Source organism: Mastomys coucha, unplaced genomic scaffold (assembly GCF_008632895.1).
Source record: "Mastomys coucha isolate ucsf_1 unplaced genomic scaffold, UCSF_Mcou_1 pScaffold9, whole genome shotgun sequence".
Classification (NCBI taxonomy): domain Eukaryota; kingdom Metazoa; phylum Chordata; class Mammalia; order Rodentia; family Muridae; genus Mastomys; species Mastomys coucha.
Genome location: NW_022196915.1, coordinates 23,520,786 through 23,528,163, shown reverse-complemented (window position 1 = coordinate 23,528,163; position 7,378 = coordinate 23,520,786). Strand labels below are relative to the sequence as shown.

General features: G+C 36.0%; 1 non-coding gene across 1 annotated transcript; it reads right to left on the bottom strand.

Annotated features, from left to right (window-relative positions):
- Nucleotides 1-2,227: 2,227 nt before the first annotated feature.
- Nucleotides 2,228-2,330, bottom strand: LOC116085447. Its single transcript, XR_004116559.1, has one exon. It is a non-coding gene; the product is annotated as a U6 spliceosomal RNA (small nuclear RNA).
- Nucleotides 2,331-7,378: the final 5,048 nt, after the last annotated feature.

Below are 7,378 nucleotides of genomic sequence, written 5' to 3'. Positions count from 1 at the left end.
GTGAGCAAGCCGAAGGCCTCAAGTAGCTGTCAGCCCTGGAATTCTGGACAGACGATTTTAATCATCTGAGTGAACAACAATTATTCAGGAGCATTGCTGAGAAGTTAACCTTGGAGAACACTGTGCTTTAAAAATATTGAATTGAGTAAAATTTGAAGATTTATTATTTTCCCTCTGATTTATAACTATAATATATGCTCAGAGTAAAAACCAGAAATACAGAAATGAGAATTACCATCAAAGATAAATTTGAGTATATTTTCAAAGCCAATCCGACTTTTCTCCTATATCCTTCATAAACCAGTATCTATCCCCTGCAATCAACTAGTGTTTAGGGTGCACACATGGGTTAGTTTTTCCTTAAAAATTTTCATATATCCATTTATTTATTAAGTGTGTGAACGTGTCCATTTGCATTTGAACATGTCTTGAGGCCACTGTGTGGAGCTCAGAGGGTAAATTGTAGGACTCGCTTCTCTCCTTCCACTCTTCAGGTGAAACCCAGGTCATCACGTTTATGAACAGGGAACTCTACTAGCTAGACTACCTTTTAATACATATATTAAAGACAGTCTCATATGTTCTGGGCTGGCCTGGAATTCCCCATGTAGCTTCAACTTCTCCAGTGCTGGGTAGAGGCATGTTCCACCATACCCATTTATTGCAGGGCTGAGAATCAGATACAGGACATAGGAGTTCTCACATGCCTCAAGCACCTCCTGGATTTTAACGGTTTTTAATTCTTCTTTGGTGCCACCTTTATTGTTGTGGCTAGAAGAATATTCATGGATAGCAGTTGAAGAGGGCTCTTACAATCTTTCTGCCTCTTTTTCTACCATGTCCCTTGAGCCTTAGGTGTGGGGGTTGTATGGTAGATGTACCAACTGGGGATGGACACTGTGTAATCAGTTACTCTCTGCATTTTGACTGATTGTGACTTTTTTATACAACTGTAAGAAACCAGCTGTGAAAGCATATACATACAACCGATGTTAAGCAGACTCAGTAGGTTATATTTACATATTTATGCTTTATGTGTGTATGTAAGACAATAAAAGTTAAGGAAAAAGGAGGTCATGAATTTGAAAGGAAGTGAGGGGAGGGTATAAGAGGGTGTGGAAAGACATAGGGAGGAGACAAATGGTGTTACTGGGTTTTAATGAAAACAAAGGTCCAATGGAGCTGAGGGGTTTGCAGCCCCTTAGGACGAACAACAACATGAACTAACTAGTACCCTCAGAGCTCCCAGGGTCTCAACCACCAACCAAGGACTGCACATGGAGGGGTCTGATTGTTCTGGCAGCATGTGTATAGTAGAGGATTGCAATTTGATCATCAATAGGAGGAGAAGAGCTTGGCCCTGTGAAAGTTCTGTGCCCCAGTGTAGGGGAATGCCAGCGCCAATAAGTGGGAGAGGGTGGGGTGGCAGGCATGGGGAGGGGGAGGCAACAGGGGCTTGTTTTTGTTGTTTTTGTTTGTTTCTTTGTTTTTTGGAGGGAAATCTAGGAATGGAGAAATTTACATGTAAATAAAGAAAATATCTAATAAAAATAGACGAAAAAGTGTAAAGATACTCCTCAATCATCATTCTATTATGATGAAATATATTTATTTTGATAAGTTTATTAAAAGCATTACCATGGTTTTGATTAAGTAATTTGATTACTATTCTATTAAAATGCAAATAATTTAGTAAGTTTTGTGAGCATTTATGATATTCTATTTTTCAAGCTTTCTTTTACTTTTACAGAAAATGTTAGTAATTTTCCTCACAGTTTCTCAACATTTCTAAATTAATTGAATATTAGGTACTTTATATAATAACCTGTATCTATTAATGATGTTTTCCTCCACATTCAATTATCAATTTTCCTGGTGTAGTTTTTTTAGTACTGTAATTATCCAACTTTCAGAAATTTACATTCTTTGTTTGTTGATTTTGAAAAGTAATGAAATATGCATGATTACATCCAGTACATAGCACATATATGTTTATTTATACTTTCTTTTCTTATCTTTAATTTTTTCTTATTGTGTTTTGTTTATTATTAATCATTTTATTAATTTACATTTCAAGTGATATTCCCATTCCTGATTACCCCTCCATAAAACCCCCATTCCATTCTCTCTCTCCCACTTCCCCTTTGACTCTATGAGGGTGCTTCTCCACCTATTCATCCTCTCCTGCCTCATCTCTCTAGCATCTCCCTACACTGGGACACCAAGCAAAAATATGAAATGCTTCACGAATGTGCATGTCATCCTTGCACAGGGGCCATGGTAATCTTCTCTAAATTGTTCCAATTTTCGTATATGTGCTGCTGAAGCAAGCCCTGCTTATTGTGTTAATCAGTAGTTTCCAAATAGTGGTAAAGTAATGGTAGTTTTGGCAGGCATTTTTTTTCTTGCTCTTGAATTTAATGGAATTGCCTCTAAAATGAATGAATCATGAAGAATAATGCTTGGTGTTGGTTTGTGGTGTGTGGGTTTTTGTCACAGCAAAAATGTCTGATTTAAATTCTGGTTTTGCTAAGAGGCTCTACTCCTTACTATGAGTAAGGAGTTGATTTAATCACATACTTTTCTGCTTCTGACCAGGTAATAATCCTATTTTTTTCTTTCTCTAAGTTATTGAGGCACTACAGTATCTCAATGGATTTACAAATACTAAATGTCCCTCATGGTCATGGATTATTTTGGACATAGTCACATTGCATATTTATTTGTTCATATTATACATTCAGTTTTACAAATAATCATATTCACACATATGATTGCTTTATTACATTTTTTTGGTTTATGTTTTTCTCAGATATTTAAATGTAAAATTTTCTTTCTTTCTCTCTCTTTCCTTCTCTCTTTCTTTTTTTCTTTATTGTGTATGTATTTGTGTGTGTAAGTGGCACAGTGCTTGTATGGAGGTCAGAGGACAACTTGTAGGAGTTGATTGTCTCCTTCAACCATGTGGGTCCTAGGGACTAAACTCAGATCATCAGGTCTGAAAGCAAGTGCCTTCACTCACTGAGCCATCTTGCCAGCAAAACATTTTTTTTCCTTGAGAAAGTTTAAGAACTTTTCTTTAAAATATTTATGGTCAGGATTGTTTGGGAGCTTACTTCTCATTCCTTTAAGATTTCTGAATGTATATAAATGTGCTTTGAAGAACTTTAGTTCTCTCTAAAAGGGTCTCTGCTTGATTCTTCTTTTCCTTTTCTCTCTGTTTTTAATATTGTGAATGTGTGCTTTTTATTCATTTTTTAAAAAAGTATTTCTGATACTCCTTAAATGCTTCCAGAGCAAAGAGTTGACCTCATCTGGCCTTTATGAACTTTTACCATGTTGCTATGTATGTGGTTTACCTGTTCCCAGCTAGGTAGGCTTAAAGATAATTTTCTGGTTTAAGCAAAAGTAATTCCAAACAATCGAAAAATAGATAAGTATGACTTTCACAAAATCAACTTAGATGGAAGTGGATCCTAATCACTCAGGCATGAGAAAGTAATAGCAAAAACTCAACTGAGGCCCCCAATAAAAGCACGATATTTTCTTAATCCTACTTAATCATCAGCCTCACTGAAGAGCCAGCAACAGGAACCCTAAGAACAATAATACAATAGATCTCACTGGTAACATACCTACAATGGGCTGGTAATTCTATCTCCAGGGAGTACGAAGACACACAATGGAAATGTCAAAGAACCCTAGATAGGATATTTTCTGAACCTCAACAGGAGTTTTGGTAGCTTTTCCTGCTATATTTAAATCTACCTTCTTAATCTGAATGTGTTAAGATAGATAGCTTATTTGGAGTTTTTTTTCCTTTTTTTAAGTAAAAACATCATAGAGGATGTACTTGTGTTTGCTTTAGTGGCAAAAGCCATTGAAACCCACCCACAAAATGTGTCATGCTAAACTAGGACATTCTTTGTTAGCAACAGAATTTTCACACAGATCAAATACATCATTGAATACATGAAGACACATTTTTTTGGAAGACATGCTTTTTCAGATTTACTTATTTATTTGTGTATTTATTTTGAGATAGGATTTGACTTTGTAGCTCAGGCTAGCTTGGACCTTGTCATGTAGCCTAGGTTGACCTTGAACTCCATAGCTTCCTGCCTCAGCTTTCCGAGTATGGAAATTAGAGGCCTGCAGGGCCACGGCCAACTAGAACAGATTCTTGGAAAATAAGTGCTATGTATGTAGTTGACTATCAGTGCAAGTGCTAGTAAGATGTATCTGCGTAATGTGGTTATTAGATCACCTCTCAGTAATACATGTTTAAAGCACATTGGCTGTGTGCACTCAGCTATTCCAATACATTTCCTAAAGGGATAGAGAGGACAGCCTCTCCATAGAACATTGCTAATTTAATAACCATTAAGAAAAATCATCTTTCATGGAAATTGCAGAGGAAGACTGCATCCCCAAAGCTGCAGATGGAGGAGCTATGTCTGCTGCACCCAAATAGGCCTCTCTACCATGTGAAATTTATCATTTTTCCATCTAGGTAAGGAAATACTCCAGCTAAATTCAGGCAAGCAGGGTCACCAGTGTACTTAAAAGAGAGTAGTAGAATGTTTATAATGCATCAAAGGGAATGATAATGACCTGCATATATTAATATATTAATACATATCAATTAATGTTAATATATTAGTATGTAGGCTAGTATACATATTTGGAGCTCTTATTAATCTCATGGCAAATCATCTTATAGATTCCTCAAACTTTAAGATAAGAAAATGCATTTTTTTTCTCATACAGAAAGATAAGCAACTCAAGTTTGATGATAGTTTTCTTCCAGGCAGACATTTTGAAGAAACAAACACAGTTAATCTGTCCCTTCAAGGTAAAAATGGTATTTTAACAAGTGAGAATCTGCTTTTATTATTATTATCATTGTGTTAAGGACAGACAGAACATTTTTGAAAACAGATGTCTGGGCTGTTTCATTCTCACATGATTTTGAAAACAGTGTATGCCATAGTATTTCTTCCCAAAATTCATAGAATAAAAAGTTTCACTTAAAATAAAAAAAGAACATTGAAAGGATCTTGTTAGCTTTAGCTTATTTGCTTACAAAAATCAGAACACATTACCTTTGAGTTGGTTGGCGTGAATAAGTGATTGACAACTGGCATCACGGAACTTTACTAACATATTCTTAGCAGAAAGCAAAAACTTTTCATAATGGATTCAGAGTCCAGCCAACAACACGATTCTTGTGGTAGCTGTAGGCGTTCATCAGTAGCTTTTCCTCCACCATGAAATCTAAATATTGTTATACACTGAATTTAGACTTGAATCTTGGAACAGTGTCATGGAGATTTTTTTCCTTAAACAATGAGCTACATGTGGAATATTTCATCCTGTGCCTTCTCAGGGATCGCTTCTTCAAATGTAATGCCATCCAGAACATTGCTGTATTCAGCATTGGTGGTCCTACCTTTGCTTCTTCGGCATCTTGTCTCATACTCATCAAAGCCACTCCTGAGACATAGTTTGAGAATTACTGCTTCACTTCTCTGCCTGCAGCAGGCATCTTAAGGCTTTAGTGGTACAGGATTGATTTCATTATAAGGATGGTGACTATTCTATGGAATTTGCTTGATTATAGTTATTATGCTACATGCTGTACATGTCTTGATCCTTTGAATATTATAATATCATTATAGAGAGTTCAAATTTTTTGTAATCAAGTTTGTTTTATTTTCCAATAAAAGGAAGGAAAAATAAAAGACTAAATACACGTGGTAGCTGAATGTAATACAGTGTTTCACACTGTAATCTAGACCAGTACAAGGACATTCACATAAACACAAAAGAAATGTTTGTTTGTGGTTTAGTTAATAATGTCCTATCATGTTAATATCTTGCTTTTTCTCTTCTTTTCTTTTGTTTTTTTTATTAGATATTTTCTTTACTTACATTTCAAATTTTATCCCCTTTCCTCATTTCCCCTCCGAAAACTCCTTTATCCCATTCCCCTTCCACCTGCTCACTAACCCTCCCACTCCTGCTTCCTGGCCCTGGCATTCCCCTACATTGGGGCATCGAGCCTTCACAGGACCAAGGGCCTCTCTTCCCATTGATGTCCAATAAGGCCATCCTCTGCTACATATGCAGTTGGAGCCATGGGTGCCTCCATGTGTACTCTTTGGTTGGTGGTTTAAATTTTTAAGAGTAAGATAGTCTTAAGTGCTCAGCTTAACATTTTTTGGGGTGGTGGTGCTTGGAGTTTACATTAGAAAGAAAGCTGAGGTGTTATGCTGGAGTGAACATCATACTTCCACTTTTACTGTTTGGTTTATTTTATCTGATATTGTGTTTCTAACTTTCCTATACTGTATCCTGTGTTAGATTTTTTTGGTGACAGTTTGTAGTTACAGTTTTATCTTCAGCTCATAGTAGTCTCTTGCTTTGGGATGGCAATTTAACTGATTTATATGCTCATTGTCAGCAGCATTTTCAATGTCATTTTTCATCTAAATTTTTGTCTTTTCTCTAACCTACACTCCTTCCAACTCTTCAATTTATGAACTACTTTTATTTAATTTTTCTTTCTATCCCATATATCAAGTAACAAGCTCTGCAATTAACTTTTAATGCTACAAATAAATATACTTAATTAACAACATCTCATTATAGTTTTCTGCAATTATCTGCACCGATGTAGATGTAGATGTAGATGTAGGTGTAGATGTAGATGTAGATGTAAATGTAGATGTAGGTGTAGGTCCAGGTCCAGGGGCAGGTGTAGGTGTAGGTGTAGATGTAGGGTCTGGCAAGCACAAGGCCCTGGGTTTGGTCCCCAGACCAAAAAAAAGAAATAAATCGAAGGTTAAAGAAACATATTTATTAGTCCTAAAGCATTTAAAATTTCCTTTGGAGAGCAGATTGTCTCCTCTGTCCCTTGTGCTTTAGGAATGGTACTTGGGTTGCCAGGCTCCTATGGTAAGTGCTTGTGCCTGCCCAGTCATCTTCCTGGATCAATTTTTTTTCTAAAAACCATTCAATGATAATTATTAGCTTTGCTTCACTTTTATCTGAGTTATCAATTATTAGTTTATCTTTGGTTTTAAAATAAATTTTTGGTACTTCTTTGAACTCTACTCAAACAAACATCCAGCTAAGTTTTTACTTGTGGTATTTTATTTCATAGTTACCAATTTTTTATATTTCTCTCTCTGAGCATTTTGGTTTTTACTTTCATTAGCTCAAATACATTTTTAAAGAATCCTTCTGCCAACGATGTTCTAGTCATCTGCTTGTGCTTGAGGGGAAGTGTCTCAGTCCAGCTTACTCTTTGGTTCCTTTTCTGTGCTACCAGACTCTCCCACCCATCATGTGCAGAGTTCTTTTCTTATCCTTG